At 41.4% G+C, this 18,319-nt stretch overlaps 1 protein-coding gene across 1 annotated transcript in view; it reads right to left on the minus strand.

Moving 5' to 3' along the window:
* prickle2a (prickle homolog 2a) overlaps positions 1 to 2,445 on the minus strand; it is a 28,457-nt gene extending 26,012 nt beyond the window's left edge. Inside the window, exon 1 of the mRNA XM_028410582.1 lies at positions 2,345 to 2,445. The gene's annotated coding sequence lies outside the window, so the exon portion shown is untranslated. The remainder of the gene's footprint in view (positions 1 to 2,344) is intronic.
* Positions 2,446 to 18,319: the final 15,874 nt, after the last annotated feature.

Raw genomic sequence — 18,319 nt, forward strand, 5'->3', positions numbered from 1 at the left:
CAGCAGGACAAACTCCTGGGGTCCTACTTGGAATTGACTGCAGTGCAACACAGGTTTCATTTCCTGTTCAGAAGCCTCTCTTAAAGGGACTGTTTTAAGCTACTGTACAAACTATCACCATGGCAACCGCAGCCATCCTAAAAATGCCACATCTCATAAATTTGTCTCTAAATTACCGAAACTGGTGTTCATTATGTTTTGATAAGGTTTAAACTAGGTACCTCTTATATACACAAAAATGCTTTCAATTCCACATACACACTGCAACCCTGCACTCCTTCACTCATGACTCAAAACTGTATTTTGCTTCATCAACCTTATATAAGAAAAAGGTCAAAGCACATCTATTATTAAATGACTCGGCCATGGTATATTTCATTATTAATCACCTCAGTAAGGTCTCTAAACATACACAGGGTGCCTCTGTTTTGAATCAGTCCATCAAAATGACTTTATGTTGGAAAATAGATACTGTAAATAATGTCATAACAAAATTTGGCAAAGTTAACCCTTAAAATAAATCCACCACCACTGGTGATTTGTCATCAAGCAATAAAGAGCCTCCCTGTGATCCATTGTTAGAAAAAAAACTGACAATGAATGGCAATGCAGCTCAAAACACTGAACACATCCTCTGACAGAACTGAACAAACACTCTTTGTGTAGCTCACACAATTGTATAACATCTGACTGAGCCACCTGAACTGTCAACATATCAGGGCCATAAAAGCAGCACAGAAGCAGAAATGTACTGTGAAAGCACTGCATGGGGCAGAGCAGCAAGAGCTCTGAGACACCCGCCCACCCTTCCTGAATCAGCCGTTTCTGTGGCGACCAGAGCGGAGAGGGGTGGAGGGAGGCGCTCGGTGAAAGTGAAGAGAGAAACATTTGAAACCTGGTGGGAGAAGAGATGGAGGAATGGATAGATGGATGGATGTATATATTATCGGGTGGGTGATAACGGGAAGTGGCAGGGTCAGTGGCGAGCTGGGGTCTGATTCCTTTGACATCACAGTAAGTGACAGATTGACAGTTGGGGGCAAACGAGCAGCATCCACAGCGAGACAGACAAACACAGAGGGGATTTTTCACTGTCAATGGCAGCCCGGATCATGGTCATGGCTCAGGGGGCTCAAACCACTGACAATGTCTCTCTGTGGATTCTCATTCAGCCATATGCTCCTATTCAAAGACTCCCAGTCCTCCTTTTAACATAAACACACAGGTTTGAAGTAAGTCATGGCAGATTAAGACGTCCTAATCCACAGGCAAACTTCAAAAGAACTGAAGTGGATTCAACAAGTTGTGCACCAAGGGAAAGATAATTTTGGACCAAGCTGCTGATTCCCTGCGGTAAACACTCACAAGCTGCCATTACACACAATTACATCCCAGGATGCAGTACAAGCGACAAGTGTTACATACCAACATGAAGGAGAAGGTGCTAAATCAGGGCACAGCTTCGCATCACAACAAAAAATAATAAAGTCTGAGCTCAAACAGAAAACTGAGATGGGCAATAAAATTCAACAACTTTGTAAAAAACACTAATATTACATAAGAAAAGCAATAATTTTCTCATTAACAGATCTTTAATTTGATGTTAGCTATGTTTCTAAAATCCTGCCAGTATGCTGAAAACACTATTATGTAATTGATTTGAGAACATTGTTATTTCGTACCATGGTGATGCTACAGCATATAAGCTGGATGTAGTCTTGCGCAGTTGAGACAGAAGGCTTAAGAAAAAAAAAAAAAACAGCACAAAGCTGAAATGTAAACACCTGCAGATATTCATGACAGTTGTCGACAAACTGCTGCGCACACACAGAGACACTGCGGGCTCAAAGGTACGCATTCCATCAAATGCTGATGTATCTCCTGCTATTAAAACAAGACTGAGAGAACAGTAGCAGAACTGAAACAGTTCCCACTCCACCCACTTTCTTCTCTTGCAGGGACACATGGATTTACACATGGTGGTGGTGGTGGTGGTAGTGAGGGAGAATGGGGATTAAATCAGATGCGACGTTTTTTTCCCCAGGTCCCAGAGGTGTTTCTCACCTGTCAGTCAAGAGGTAAACAAGCCTTCACACATACACACATGCGGAAACATACATGTAAAAACACCCCCACCTGTCTCATCCATGCACACAACGGACGAGGTTGATGCAGCTCATTCCTTAAGAAGTTTCAGCTATCCATGTTTACATTTGTCAAACACATGTAAATATGAGAATATACATAATGTATACCACCATAAGCATAGTGTTATTATGATTACACTGATCAGTGGAGAGCATAATGAATATGCATTTGACATCACAAAGCTGCTGAGGCTCACCTGTTTGTGTGGCTGCTGTCAGAGTCCTTGTGTGCAGAAGTGCGTAGGGAACTGGACAGAGTTGTTCACACTGGACACATACCAGAGGACCGACTGGCTCTTCTAATGCTCTGCGCTGTACAGCTCACAGTGCTCTCCTCTTCCCTTTTCGAGTCTCCGAGACAAACAGCAGCTCTGGCTCTGCTGCTGCCTCTCTCTCTCTCTCTCTCTCTCTCTCCCACCCTGCCTTTCACACGTACTGTAGCTGCAACAGAGGGAAGGCTGGGGGCTGCAGACTCTGTGATCAGCACAAGTCTCTCTCTCTCTCTCTCTCCCTCTCTCTCCTCCAGGCTCTGTGTCTTTCCTCAAGTAAGGCTACAGGCACCTATGGCTGGGGTAGAAAGTGTGTATAGATTAAGTTTGCAAGTATTTATGTTGTGTGTTTGTGTGCGAGTAAAGGCATGCTAGGGTGGTGGGAGAATGATTAACTCCCACCTCCTGCCCCCTTCACCACCTCCTACCCTCCCACCCACCAACCCTACCACATTCTCTCCCCTTCCCTTCCCCACACCAGCCTGTTGAAATGAGTCATCAGCTATCAGCCAATCGCATGGTGGCACACAGACTCCGATTAGAATAACAGGAGTATTTATGCACTCCTGTTTTACATGGGTGAAAATGATAAGTGGATTTGCCTGAGAGGGTTAAAAACTAGAATTTCTCCTTATTAAAATGTGTAAAAGCTCACTCTTTCATGCAATTCTAATCAAGTTTTGTTTTTTAATCCTAGCAGCTGCTTTTAAAGCCTACAATGTTGTATGTACATTGTTCCTCACTGCATCCTTTCTGAGGTGTGACTCACTGTGATACTATATACGACTCATTCCACTAGGAGTGCAGCCACATTTGAGTGAAATAAAGTCAGGCCCTGATGACCTTCCTGCTAAATGACTAAAACGGGCCACTGTTTTACTACTGCACCCTGCAATCTGCAACTACGCACTGATCTGTGATTCAAGGACCTCTGTGTGTAGTGAAGTGGGAGGAGTTATTTTAGGCATAAGAATTTTCAGAGGATGTTTCTGCATAGACAATGTTGGTTGCTTAGATCTGTTCAAACAATGAGTAGAAAAAACGCAACAAAATAATTTAAACATAAAACAGTATATGACTGCATCCAAAAAGTGTAGTTTATCAAATGGCCACTTGAGGCTGCCTCCAAAAGTTGGTCAATCCCATTATCTCCATGTTTACAGTTTTACAGCAGTTTCACAGCAGAGAAACAGGATTCTAAAGTGCTTATGGGGGAGGCGGAGTACATGAGTGTGGTGGACAGCTTCGTGGAGTGGTGCGGACAAAACCACCTGCAGCTGAATGTCACAAAGACAAAAGAGCTGGTGGGGGGCTTCAGGAAGCACCAGACACTCTCAGACCCGGTCATCGACATTGTGGAAAGCTACAAATACCTGGGTGTCCACAATGACCGCAAACTGGACTGGTCCACAAACGCAGAGGTAATATACAAGAAGGGACAGAGTCGCCCGTATCTCCTAAGGAGACTCAGGTCCTTTAATGTCTGCCAGACCATGCTGCAGATGTTTTACCACTCGGTGGTCTCCAGCGTCATCTTCTACGCTGTAGTGTGCTGGGGCAGCGGGATGAAGACGGCCGACACCAACAGACCCAAAAAGCTCATTAGGAAGGCTGGCTCAGTACTAGGAGTGGAGCTGGAGTCTATGGTGGAGATGACGGAGAGGAGGATACCGAGGAAACTCCTCAGTATTTGTAACAACACGTCTTACCCCCTGCATGACACACTGCTGTCCTACAGGAGCACATTCAGTGGTAGACTGAGACTACCGAGGAGCAGCACAGAATGCAACAGGAGGTCCTTCCTGCCAGTGGCCATCAGACTGTATAACTCCTCCCCTTTCTATAGGGAGAAGAGCTAGATAATCATGTCAGGCATCACTGTCATTCCCTCCACTGGTCTATATTTATGTTTACTTAGCACCTTATATCTCCACAAGAAAAACATAAATTGTAAGACACCGGTGAAGTGCGTGGCATATAATACAATAACTATAACTCAATAACTGCCACCAAAAATAGTTTTAATGACCTAGACATGTGGCAGCCTATAGCCAGGGTCACACATCTGAATGAATTTCTGTCATCTCCGGTCCAGCAGGAGAGTTGATGACGTGAGCAGAAGCGTGTGAAGGTGAGGAAATCCAGTCATGTTAAGGAGAGAGAGAGAGATCAATAAGTGATCTTCCGAAGAAAGAGAAAACAGGAAAGGAAGAAGAAATGGATCTTATTCCATGTGACTCAAAGCAATGCCGCAGTGTAGCTGTTAAAGTCATTTCCTCTCAGAAAATTTCTGTAGCGGACTGAAAATAGACTTTATAATCAGATGCAAATAATAGAATGTCCTGATGATTACTCAGCTGAGCCATACTAATTCCTGTTATGCTATTTTTTCCTCCTCAAATTACCATTATCAGCAGCAGAATTACTGATGGGGGGGGGGGGGGCAAAGAAAATGATCCATTTTAGTTTTGCTATTCAAAACAAATTTGAAAAAACATGGTATGAATGGTGGGAGTGGGATGACTTTGTTGGCTTAAAAAATTTAGATAAGTACCTATTGTGCCAAAAATGTCACCTGTCACCTATTAAAGAGTTTAAATCCCAAGACAAGGCAGCCTGCTTAAGACCTACAGATTATAATGACTGTTCTGGAAAACATAGAAAAGGCCCATGTGCCAATTAATAATTAAGTTGATTACTTCAGTGTTTATAAACTGTAATTAGTGAAACAGTATGATTAGACAAATACATATGGAGTCATAAATTCTTGCTGTGACAAGGGAAAGGCAAGGAACGAGGTACCTTCCAGAAAAAAAAAACACAATACAAACAACAATCTGAAGTGGTGATCAACACTGTCAAGCTCATCTTCAGAAAAGACTAAAAAAACAAATATACATGCATCATCATCATCAGCGCACCTTTAATTTTAGCCTGTTTGTGTTCGCATTACAAGAAACAGAAAAAGTCAGCACCATCTTAAAAGCTGCAAACTGAACTTTGTACACCCTTTATCATTTCTAAGATCACTTGGATCAGTGAGTTTTCACATTCATACACTAATTATTCACATATATGAGCAAGACGCTGCATGAGGCATGTTGGCGGCAGCTTTGTAAACGCACTCATGTGCTTGAATGTCATTATTGGTTTGAAACAAAATGGTCAAACTCACAGAAGACATTAGTGAGTTGTTGTTTTTTTTTTTTGCATATTATTGTCTTCTGTAATATTGTGAAGCTTTTCCAGGTAGTCTGCCAGCAGCACTCCCTTTTCATCCCAGAAAACAGAGCACATGTTTTGTTCTTTCATGTCTGGTTAGTCTCCCTGAGATATTGAAGGTGCAAAAAAATTACTGAAAAATATCAGAAAGTGGAACTGGAAGGTGTTATGACCCCTGGTTTGATGCAAAGCAAGAACGACGTCTGTGCTTATCCTTACACAATAACAGAGAGAGATAGATGGCATGACAACCACCTAAAACTGCGCTTGACATTTACATCGGAGACTTGAAAATATCAGCTGAGATGTGAAGACATTACTCATCCTGCTGGCTTTCCAAATATTAATGGAGTAATGTTTCTTTGGTCTTTGACATATAAACCACTTTTGCCAAGTGAATGTGTTAGGAAGACATAAAACAGCAGCCCCACAGATTCTGATATTCTCATGCAGATGTACAGGCAGCCTTCGCCTCCGTCCATACCACCATTATTCACAATCATGTGGTCATTAGTGGCAATTGTACACCCACAATGGGACAATCATATCAGTTGGCTCCAGTGTGAGCCCCATCTGATCAGCTGCAATCTTAAATACATCACATGACCTTTTCTCACATTAATTTTTGTTAGTTTCTGTGTAAAAGGTTGAACTCACTGATTGCTGAGCGTCAAAAGAAAAGTGATCTGCACAAAGAAAAGAAAAGAAAAAAATCAGACCTGCTCTTCTGACCCGTTAGTGAAGTCATGTCAAAGCACCCATTTGAAACTTTCTGCCTCCGTCTGTCACCCACAGCGGACATTCTCAGCTCCCCATATAGGACCACCGTATCCAATAACGGCACACACATGTTAAACGCTCTGAGCAGGGAGGGGAGCTCCGTCATGGCATACTTCAGTTTCAGTTGATGAGGAATGTCGCAGTAGCTCTGAGGGTACTGTGAGTAAGGCACATGGGGGTTCCATCTCCTCCATCACTGTGTGGTGTCAGGGGATGACAAAGCTGCTAGGCTCCAACCCTGAAGGCTTTCCTTTTAAAGAGGGGTAGCCGAGTGTGAGTTTGTAGACGCACGTGTGATTTTAGTGGGAAAAAACACATCCACTGTATCGTCACATCACCGCTTACTTCAGCAGATATAGGAACTGTGTTGTTGTCTAACTCCAAATGTGTGATGTATCTGACATATATACATGTGTATGTTAGATACACTATCCAGTCCTGCTAGCTGCAGGTATGATTAAGCTCCACAAAGAGAAAGTTATTTACACTTTAATAGACTAATGATCCATTGTGCAGGGTGAGCAGTGTTACAGAGGCGATGAGGTCAATGGAGAGGGGAGATGATGACAGTGACAGTGATGTGTTGCCTCTGTTAGAGTCTGTGTCATCCTGCATGCCCTTTGATTTGATCACACAACGAGTTCCACACCCGGATAAACAGGACCCTCATCGCTCACTGTCACAAGCAACAAGGAAGCCTGACACCCAGGCTCTCTACAAATGAAGGGCCCGGGCACATAATAAGCTGAAAGTTTTAAGCAAAACACATCTGTATTCAAAGTAAAACATACCTATACATCTTATTTATGTAAGTTACTTAGTCACAGCATTCTCTCCATTTATGTAGACGACACCTTGATCTGTCTACAAATCAATCAAACGCCAAAGCATGAGTTTACAGTTCTGCTTCCATCCCGTCCTCCACCATGCAAAGGTCAATTGAAAAACAAAAGACAGAAAAATCAGACAGTGAATTGCGGTTCTTCACTTTGGCTAGGCACTGTACTGTTTTTAAATCAAGAAGTGATTTGACTTTTTTGTCACTGTAAAGGGGATTTCTGAAAATGAAGAACAAACACGTGTGCTTTGTGCAAGGAAAGCTCTGAAAAATACAGGATAAAGTAGAGTCTTTTACTTAACCGCGGTTATACTATGTTTACAAGAACACAAAGATGGTAAGCATGCATCCCAGTTTCCTTTCGATTGTTCCTTGCTCCTTGAGCCTTGCTTAACCCAGAAATCTGGTCCTCCAAAGCTCTTAATTCTGCTCTGAGGAGCAAGGACAGAAGAAAGACCTCATAGGAGCCATAACTGAGCATACACAAGACCAGTCTTTACAAAAGCTTGGGTCTTTTCACAGTAATGCATTTAATAGTTTAGTAAACTGTGGACCAACAGGCCAACACTGCCGAAGAGTTACACATTATTATCCGATTTAAATCTACCAATGGCTTTACTTTCTTATCCATATGACAAAACATGGCAGCTGTAGGGTCTAAACAGCTCCCCTTCCTGGAAAATAAATAAATAAAATCCTCTGCACAACTGCCACTATCCAGCAGAGACCAGATACAATTCACACTATTGTGCAAGGGGTGAAAGACCTGCCATCCCTTTTTCCGGAAAAGACAGAAAACACAACATTTCACCAAGAGCAACGTGAAAAATATGTATTTCCTCTGGGTGGAAACACATTTTGCCTGAGATACACACAGTGCTCATTTTTGTGCTGCTTTTTATAGATGACCTTTCATATCTAAACAAAACACCATTTCAGGTACTGCTATTTTACGCCACCAAAGTGTGAATGTTTACAAGCCATAGCCGAGTTGTGAAGGAGTGATTATGTCCCAGTGTCCCTTTTCCAATTACCATCTCTACTTTCAGCTGACAAAGGTCTGAGTTTGTTTCACTCTTTACCGAAATGCAATAAAACTATGACAGGAACGGTCTGAGACAGAGCTGAAGCAGATAACGTTTAGTCTAGTAAATAGCATTTTGTTGCAGATCTGACATGCAACATAACTGTTATTTGGTACGGTTATATACAGTATAGTTGCAAAATGTGGTGTATTCAAGGTGCTTGGTGATCAATTTAAAGCTACTGAGGATCTCATCTGAATGAAGGCAGCTAAAGAGTTAACATTCAGTCATAACTACTCACGCTTAAGACCACTCTGAGCTTTCAGGAGATGAGCCATTGATTCCCTGGTGGCTCAATGCACAACTGCACAGCCACAATACAGCAGGAGGAGAATCTCACACAGCAGAGATAATCCACTTTCATGGGCCAGAAAAAGCATTTAGATCACAACATACAATTCAAAAAGAAGATTAAGGTGGAATTAGATTAGCGGTTGGTGCAAAAAACAGGATGTTCAGTCTATTGCTTTAAGTGAAAACTTTTCTAATGCTTAATAAAAAAAAACTATCATATCTGCTCCTTCCTCCACTTTCATTCTGCTCACACCAGTCTCCTCCACCTCTTCCCATGTCCAGTTGTTCCCTTTGAAGCTCATAACAGATAAACAACCCTCCTCCAGAGGCGCTGCATGTTATAAAATGAGAAGCTGTCAAGCAGCAGATAACTTTGTACGATAATGTTTTTTATCAAATCTCCCTAAATAAAATTTAATACCCTAAAAAAAAGTCATCACAAATGAAAGAAAGACATGTCGACAGAGTGCTGCAGGATGAAAATACAATCTTACTAGAGCAACGTGGTCTCAGGCTGGTCTTTTTTTTTTTTTTTTACAGAAACAACAAAAGAATCATTTATGCCCAACTCTCATTCAAGACAGATGAAAATGGAATGAAATGTAGAGGAATGATAAAGGCAGCGTCTCTATTTTTCTTTTAAAGGCATCTTTGTTTCATCCTCAGTCCCTGTTCACAAGATTCAATCTGACTGCAGCTATTTGATCTTTTCCTTAACCCCCTGTGAAATCAAACAAACCATAAATAATAAATACCTATGCATCATTATTGGAGAAATCAGTAACTCTGACTTTTGTCATGGTCCAAAAACTCTTTGCGTTTAACACCACAGAGTGACATTAACCTGTAACACTTTTAATGACAGCACTTTCAATAGATGAGATGGGATCCACATAAGCACTAGGTGCAGTCTGCATTCCACCTCTCTGCTGCTTCCTGCACAAGATGCCACCATCACAAGAAGCACACAAGAGGCCATTATTAAATGTTTTCCAGCTTCTCTCTCTCATCTCTGCAGCATTTGATCTAATAAAAGTAAAGCTACAAAAGCTCCACTATAAACTGTAAACGCTTCAATTAGTCCAACAAACAGCAGAACCACACAAGCATGAGTATGTGTGCTATAAAGTCACATCAAGGGATGAGATGAAGCAGCTAACTCCTGGGCTGAGAAATTAATCCAATGAAGTGCCAAAAGGTGCATTTCCTCAAATGGCCACTTGAGGCTCACTTAACAGGGGAGACAGTCCCCATTGATCCATACTGAGGGACAGGTGGGTGCTGTTTCTTTAGCCATCAACCAACCTCAGCTCCTCACCGAGCTTCCACACACCTCAGGTCCATAAATCAAATTTGGTTATGTTATTATCATCTTATAAGCCACATGTGTTTAAAAAAATTAACCCCACACCCTGCTATGATCAGATGTTAGCAGAGAAGGCTAACAAATGTGTGCCTGTATATTCATTTGTCCAATAAATACACAGTATGGCTTTTTAAAATCTGAGAACCTGTTTTTTTTTATGTTGAAAACCATAAAAATATATCGAGATGCTCTGCACTGCATGAAAGGATGCAGCACATAAAGGTAACAAGATCAGGAGGATGATTTCTATATAAGGAGTTATGAAACTGTCACCATTTGCATTTCTATTTCTGTATGCTTGCAGCCCCGTCTCCATGACTGTCACAGATTAACAGCTTCAGTGGGATGTTACCTCTGCAAAGAGGAGGGGCAGGTCACCCTAACATTGTTAGATCCCTGGATGTAAGGGTCATATGATGGAAGGGGGAAAAAAGCTATGCTAAACAGGCTGCCTCATCAAACCCCTTTCATTACTACTGCTGTCTATTTTGGGAAGAAAAAGAGAAAGCCGCAATTTATCCCAGCAGGATTAACCATGTCCTCTTGTAAGATAACCGCCAGAAAATGAAAAGCACTCCTCTCCTTCTTTTATAGGCCACATGTCTGTAATCTCCAGATAATTTGCTTTGACAAAAATATTATTAAAATATGTTTGCAAACTCAACAGCTCGGTGTCAGGGGGACTATAACCTTACACTTCTGAGTGAAAGTCTACCACACTGTGTGTCCCATCCAACATATCACCTTTACATGGACATTTGAGGCTGTATTGGTCCTGTGATTGGATGAAGTTGATGAGCAGTACATGTGCCGTTAGCATAAATGTAACAGTGTGTCATATCTGGCAGATTATTAAACAAATATGAGGTATTTCTCCATCTGACTAGAAAATATAGTGACTAGCATACAGTCAAGATTTAACCATCACAGTCTCAAATATGTGCAATGAATGAAGAATATGCCTTAGTGAATTCAAATCACTGTGTTTTAATCTGCATAAAACTCAGACAGATGATTGTGGCTATTACTGTAATCTGATTCACAATGAAAGCTCAACAACGCCACTCTAGTGGAAATACTTTGGGAAGGCACTCGAAGGCGCACAGATTCATATACTCAAGAGGTCTGATTGATTTTAAGAAGAACAATTTTTATCTAACAAAAAAAATGCTAGCAGCACCCATTCAAACTGAGAGGGGAAAGGAAAACCTAATCAGGAGCTAGTGCTGGAGAAATCACCCCAAACACATGACAGACCCAAACAATGGACTTCTAACCAAAATTAGTTTGTGGTTAGGTCTCACTAGGATGTTCACAAAATCCAGTTACAGTGATTTACAAAAAAAAAACAGCCCAAACCAATGCCTAGGTTACACTATCAATATAATCCAAGATCAGATTTTTTTGTGCATAACTAAATAATCCCATAGATGACATGCAACATGCACTCTGACAGACATTTGATCATTTGATTACTGTTGTGCCTATGCCGCGATGGCGAGGCAGCAGGCAGTTCACACCAGAGACAAAAAGCAGCACAACAGCACCTAAACCACACACACACACACACAGGGGCACGAAACAAGCCGCCACTCTACAACACAACACAACAAACTGTTTAACCAGAAGAGCCAGCGAGGTGAAGCAGCAGGCGGACATACCTGTAGGGGCCGACCAACCTCTGACACGGAAGTGACGCAGGCGCAGACCACCGCAGGGCCCCCACTTTCAGACCGGCCCACGTCAATCAGCTCTACGCTGCTGCAGCTGATGTTAAAATATGTATCAAAACAATTCAACAACTTCGGGAGGTGTGTTTAACACGTGAGTGTGAAACAATCCAGAAGTTTTTGTTACAAGTGCAAGAATTTTCCAAATTCAAGTTATCGGACTAACGGACTTCTTCTGCGTCATTGGAGGAGGACCACCTGTCAGCACGGAGAATCCACGCGGTGAGTTCACCTGTTCGTGATCTGCTTTAGTGGAGCACGATCTAAATTCCTCAGTCTGAACAAAACATGATTTAGATAATAGTTCTGTATGAAGTGTCACTGTCTTCTATCAGCATCCATATAAAAAAATCAAGCCTTTAAGAAATCTATTTTCTTCTAATCTATTTAAAATGGGCCTTTTATTTGATTAATGTGTATTAATCCATGAACAAGGTTGACGTTACACTGTATACAATCCTGTGGTACCATAGGCTATATGTTTATTTTATCTATAATTAATTCAATATTGAATGACATAGGCCTATTCTTCATGTGAAATTATGAGCCATATAAAATGTAGTTTATCTGTAGTTGTATATGAGTTGCTTCAGGTAGCGTGCAGGTATCCTGGCAATATTTCACAAAAAGAGCTGCAACAGGCGTGGATTTTGCTTCGACAGAAACTTTTTCTGCTGGGAATATCAGCACATCCTTACATCAGTAAGCTAGAAGAGCCATTTTTTAAAATGTTGCTGAGTAAATGTTTTCCATCGTGACATCAAAAGACTGTAACTACCTCTGAAACCCAGGCGGCAGCCACCACAGGGAATGGCTTAAGTGGAGATAAATCCTTTCAGATACATTTTTAAACCATGCTTGCTCCAGAGACTTCCCTAACTGTACAGTAAAAAGAGGCATAAACATTTAGCCCAGGAGGGTTCATCCATCAAGTTTACATGCAATTTTAGTTACTTTTTTTTGCTTTTTTTTTTTTTCCAGAATCAAATGAACTTTTCCACACGTGAGTTTTAATTTGGTTGGAGACAGGGATTGCTGTCCTCTTGCATAGCTCATGATTTATCCCAGCGGCTCTGCCGTGTTCGTCTGCCAAACACTTTTGAGCCACATGATCCCGTCAGAATCAGTTGCTCTGTCTTTGTTTCACATTTAGTGGAACAAATCAAACAGCCATTGAAGATAGTACATAAACCCCCAACTGGTGGTTGTTAGAAAAGCCGGAGTAAGGCCGGAGCAAGGCACGAATGAAAGCTGGCAGGAGCTCATGTGGTGGTGGGTGCCTGGAATATTAAACTGGGAAGACTGGTGTTCTGTAAGACCATCAGCAGACATGAGCACACTGTTTGGCCGTGATCTGTACGACACTTTTGCAGACAGTGAGGAGCTCTGTTTCCCAGATGAGCTGTAGGGAGGCATTGCCAGCAGCTTCGTAGACAAACAGATAGAGATTTAACAGTGTAGCGGCAGAGTCATAAGAACTGAGAGCGAGGGTGAAGGACAGCAGTGCTTAACCACTCTGCGAGCACCGACACTTACGCAACTAAGCAGTGGAGGATCATGTTAGCGTTTCGGTTGTTCAGTTTTATTCCAAGCCTTGCAGGGATTAGTGTTGGGCCTATCATATTTTTGGCAACATAATTTAAGAGGAATTATCTAATATTGGACTGTGTCATTAAGTGTGTGAGTAGGATGCAAGTGAAGAAGCACAATTTATGTGTGAGGTAGTGATCGAAGATGGAGTGCGCAGTGTATTATTTTATGTATTGGTGTGAATAAAATATGATAAACACCACTAGAGACTGTGCAGCTTGTATTCATGACGAGAGAGAGACAGCCTTTCATTTTAACAGACATACACACACCAACAATAAACGCTCATCTGCAAAGGGTTCTGTAAAGCACAGAAGGCAGGCAGGGAAGGGTTAAAAAAAAGAACAACTACATCCTCGTTAGAAATAATAAGCAGTGGCAGGAAGGGTAATTCGAGCACATGGATGTGTGTATGTGTGTGTGCTGCCATTCTCTTTCATTGTCTGCTGAAAATCTGTTGTGTGGCTAAAGCAGGATTAACACCTCGTTTTCGGCTCACATTTTTATCCAAACAACATACTGATTGGTTAACTGAATGTAAACATCTATTCTGTGTTCTGTCTCCTCCCCTGTCTGTCATGATGTTTGACGATTTTTTTTTATATTTGGCTGTATCTCCTGTCAACATGCGGTAGGAATTTAATAATTTAGAAACACTTGCGTCAAAGTAGACTGAACCCATTTATAGCCACAAATGGCTTTATACTTGTGTATATATATATATATATTTATATATATATATAAAAAAAACAACAGGCTCCACTCTGCATGCAGGCAGACACGGATCACTGAGATATATACATAATGTACAATGCAAGAAATACCAGTGAATGTGTCATTAATAAGAAGTCCAAACACAGGCTGGGAGTAGGTGTCAACCACAGCAGCTGTGTATATAGCCACCAAATTATTGTCATTACAGCCACTAATCTGTTAGTCATCAAAAAAATGAAGCTACATATCAGCTAATCCTCACCAGGAAGACAGTAGTGGTTGAAATCTTGAGGTAACCTAATGTAGACATGTTGGAGAACTTTGTTTTTATTTATATATTTCTAGGAATGAACCTGTGCAGTGTTTCTCTGCATGAAGTATATTAATTAATCAGTAAATGAACTGAACTGTGACCTAATAGGTCAAAAATACCTCTTTCTCATTGGTCCATTTTTTGTCCATCTCTTCTTGCCTTGTTCTGCTCAGCTGGGAGCTGCAATGTGAGCCTCATGAATAATTTTTGATTTTCACTCTGTTTTTTTTTAAAGGTCACTCAGAAGTAGCTGCCCTCCCCCAAAAAACATCTCTCTGTAAGTACAGTTTTTAGGAACGCATGTGACAGGCTGCTTTACCACAACCTGGTCTTTCCTGTGTACAAATTGCCCCCTTATAATGTGGCGATGTGTACAGAACCACCTGATTTGTGCTTTCTCACAGCCCTTTATCTTGCCAGATGCTATGCTAATCATCCTCCATGTAATGCAGTAAACAGATCTGAGCACTTCTGGGCCTCTAACCAACACACTTCAGTGACAGTCAGCTCTCATGCTGTAGCTGAAGCTCCTCAAATATAGCTGTCAGACTTTTCGGCATTGAAAGCTGGAGCGTTTTGTAACAGTGATTTAGCAAAACACAAAACTCTTCTCAACAAAGAGAAAAACGGCTCCCTCATTTCTGTTGCTACCTCTGGTATTTAGAACAGAGAAACACTTTTTATAAATGCCAAAAGGAAGTTGTTGCTTAACGATGTTTGATTCATAAATCAAAGTGCTGTAGCGGGGTGTCTTCTCTGAACAGTTATCTCAGGTTGCCAAGCAGATGGGGTGTGAAGCCTTTCTATTCCCAGTCTGTATTAGTCCCTCCCTCTCATTAAGGAAATGAAAGCCCTAATTGGAAATTGTGTTAATTCTCAGACACATTTGAAACTCTATCTCCCCTTCACTTCCTCTAAATTGGAGACAAATTTGGGGAGGCAGCTCTGCTGATGCATATCCTGGTTGAACGTTTTCATCCTCGCCCACTTTCCACTGTTCACGGCACATTATGAGCCCGATGATTAATGGCATCAAACATTACAAGCATGCTGGTTCACCAAAACTAATGTGTTGAAAAAATTGGAATAAGTGGTGGCGAGTTGCTCTAACAGTCATGCATGAATAACAATTTACTTATGTAGATAACTGTAGCAGTGATATAGCGGGTCTTTGCTCTGCTCATGTATGACAATATAATTAGATTTAAAAAGCTGTAGATTGAAGTGTTGCTGTCAGGATGGGGATGTTATGTCAACTCTGATCACTGCTGTCTGTCTGCTGGCTGTGTCTGCTATACCATGTCTTTGTCTTTGTGTAGTTGACATGCTACTTATCGATCAAATGTTGAGACAAACAAATGTCTTTTTGAAGACGAGATTTACTGTTTTAGAGATTCAGGACAGCTTAATATTACCATCCACCTTTTCCTCATATAACTCATACGATAAATATAATTAACTGATTATCAAAATACTGGATTTTTGCTCCAAGAGAATCTGATATCAGTAATGTTTTTGTCCAAATGTTGGATGATATGTATGTACAGGCTTCACCAGTTGTAGTGTTTAGGTGAGTTGGGGCACATAGCATCTAATGCTCACACTCAGGTCTGCACAACTAATTCTCCTGCCGACATACAAGGCTTTTAATGGCCAGAATCCATTATGCCTGCAGGATCTAATAATACCATAGATCCCCAGTAGAGCAGTCTGATCATAGAGTGCGAACCAGATTATAATCTGGGTTTGGTAGGCAGGCATCTCCTCTACCTTTAAGATCTGATTTTAACAAAGAAGCTAGTCTTAACCATAGTGTGATAAGGCGATCGACATTTGTATAGCTACAGCCACCGTTAAAGTAGGACTAACCCTTTATTTGAACTGAATTGAACTGAAAGAGTCACATTATTAATAATAAAAAACGTCTTTTTCAATTCCATCAGAAGAAATTTTATTACTTGAAAGCGACCGAACAGCCCAACACTGAAAAGAAAGAATAAAAAAGGGAATACAAATCTCATGAGGAGTAGGTTTTAATGGAAGTCTCTCTATCAGTTAAGACAGCTCAATAGATAGATGGATACTTTATTGATCACGATACATTTTTACTGTTGTTCTGAACTTTGCCTGGTGATTTTTCATGATTGTATTTCATGTCAGTTTTGCTGTCCAGAGTCAGATTGTCCAGCTCTGTCCACCTCCTCCTCTGGCATCTCCACAAAACTAGTGGAACAGTTGGCGTAAGACAACAACAAACTTGGAAAATTATCATTATCAGGTTTTTTGTTTTCAAATTGAACATAAAGAGTGGCCAAAAATATATCAAGATTTCTGTTACCTAAGGTAATATAGACTTCACTGTACAGTGATTGATTTGTTCATTTACCTCCCTGAAGCCCCATTCTGAGCCAGGAAAAGCCCTGATATTTGGATATTCATATTTGAATGCCAATTTGGCTCAGTCTTTGGGGGTGTGGACTGTGGATAATTTGAGCAGGGACTCGCTGCCCATTAGTACATTTGGAGCCATTATTGCCCAAACCGCCTGATTTTTGGCACATCATTCATGACTAGTCTGGCCTGAATCCTGCATTCGGTTGTGCTTGATTTATTCCATGCGCGATCATCACATTACCAAACAAAAAATAAATAAATAATCAAGCTGGACATCGACAAAAACTGGCCTTTTAGCAGCACACCAAAATCAAAGGAGAAAAAAATATTTGCCCGCTTAATAGGATAACAAAAGCCGTCGCAAGCTGGAATCAAGCCTGACCAGGGTGTTTACCTTACAAGCTGCCATGCCCTAGTTTACAACCCCAAAATCTGTGTGGCTGTTTAGCATATGAATGATGAGATATGATAAAAGGAGTTTAGAGAGGGCTGATGAATATGTGTGGCTTTGAAGCGGTTGTTGTGTGATCGTGTGCAGATGAGAGCGTGGGAGGTGTCGTGTGTGTGTGTGTGTGTGTGTGTGTGTGTGTGTGGATGTGTGTGTGTCTGGAAGTGTTTGCTGATGAGGGTGACATTTGTGCGCACAGTGAGAGGTTTTAACCACCAGCATCTGGGACTTCTTCCATTTTAAACCCCTAAAACGCCAAACCAGGAGAGGGATAAGAACCAAACTCAGCCTGGCACTTCAGTCCCATTTCCACCACGTACTAAGTATGTGTGTTTGTGTCGAACTGAGGACATTGCTCTCCACACACTCCACAGGATTTCAGCACTCTGCACATAGACCGTGGATTCATCACCTTAGCAACCAGTCGATTGAAAGATGATGAATCATGCCAAAGACTGCTAATTTCTTTGCAGTTGTCAAACATGAACAATGGGTGGTAAGAAGGAGTCACAGAAGCGTCACTGCAGCCACTGTTGTGTGTTAGTGTGTATGTGCTTATTAACTTAAAGGACATCTATAAAGAGACACGGAGGAACAAGGAAAAATGATGGGATAGCATAGCTATAATGAAGAGAAGAGACTTCTAAGTTCTCACAGGGGCAGCAAAGGGAGGTTGTTGTTGTTAAGTGTGCATTTGATTGCATATCACCTGTAAATATAGGTCCCAGTCACATACTCCACCCCCTGATGGTGTGAGGTGAGAGATGTAGATGCAGCTTGATTTGATTTCCTACAGAGCTCCAGCAAATGAAGCTGCAACAACACCTCTGACCTCATCTTCTCTATACCTTAAGATGATTCAATGGGCCTGACAAATAGCAGCCTTTGCTGACAGGAGGGAGGGTCTGAGAGGTCCTTCGGACACACATTAGTCCCACACAGTTGATAACAGTGATAGTGTAAGTGACACTGGAACATGAACGTGCATCAGATGTGATGCATTCAGGAAAAGCACTGCTGTTAAAGAAGGTGTGGATAATGGATTCATAAAAAAGAGGCTTGACAGCCTCGAAACACCGCCAGCCTCAGATGGTGCTACTAATTCAGCAACAACATGCAAATATTGCTT

The sequence above is a fragment of the Parambassis ranga genome, chromosome 7 (genome assembly GCF_900634625.1).
Source record: "Parambassis ranga chromosome 7, fParRan2.1, whole genome shotgun sequence".
In the NCBI taxonomy this organism is placed as follows: domain Eukaryota; kingdom Metazoa; phylum Chordata; class Actinopteri; family Ambassidae; genus Parambassis; species Parambassis ranga.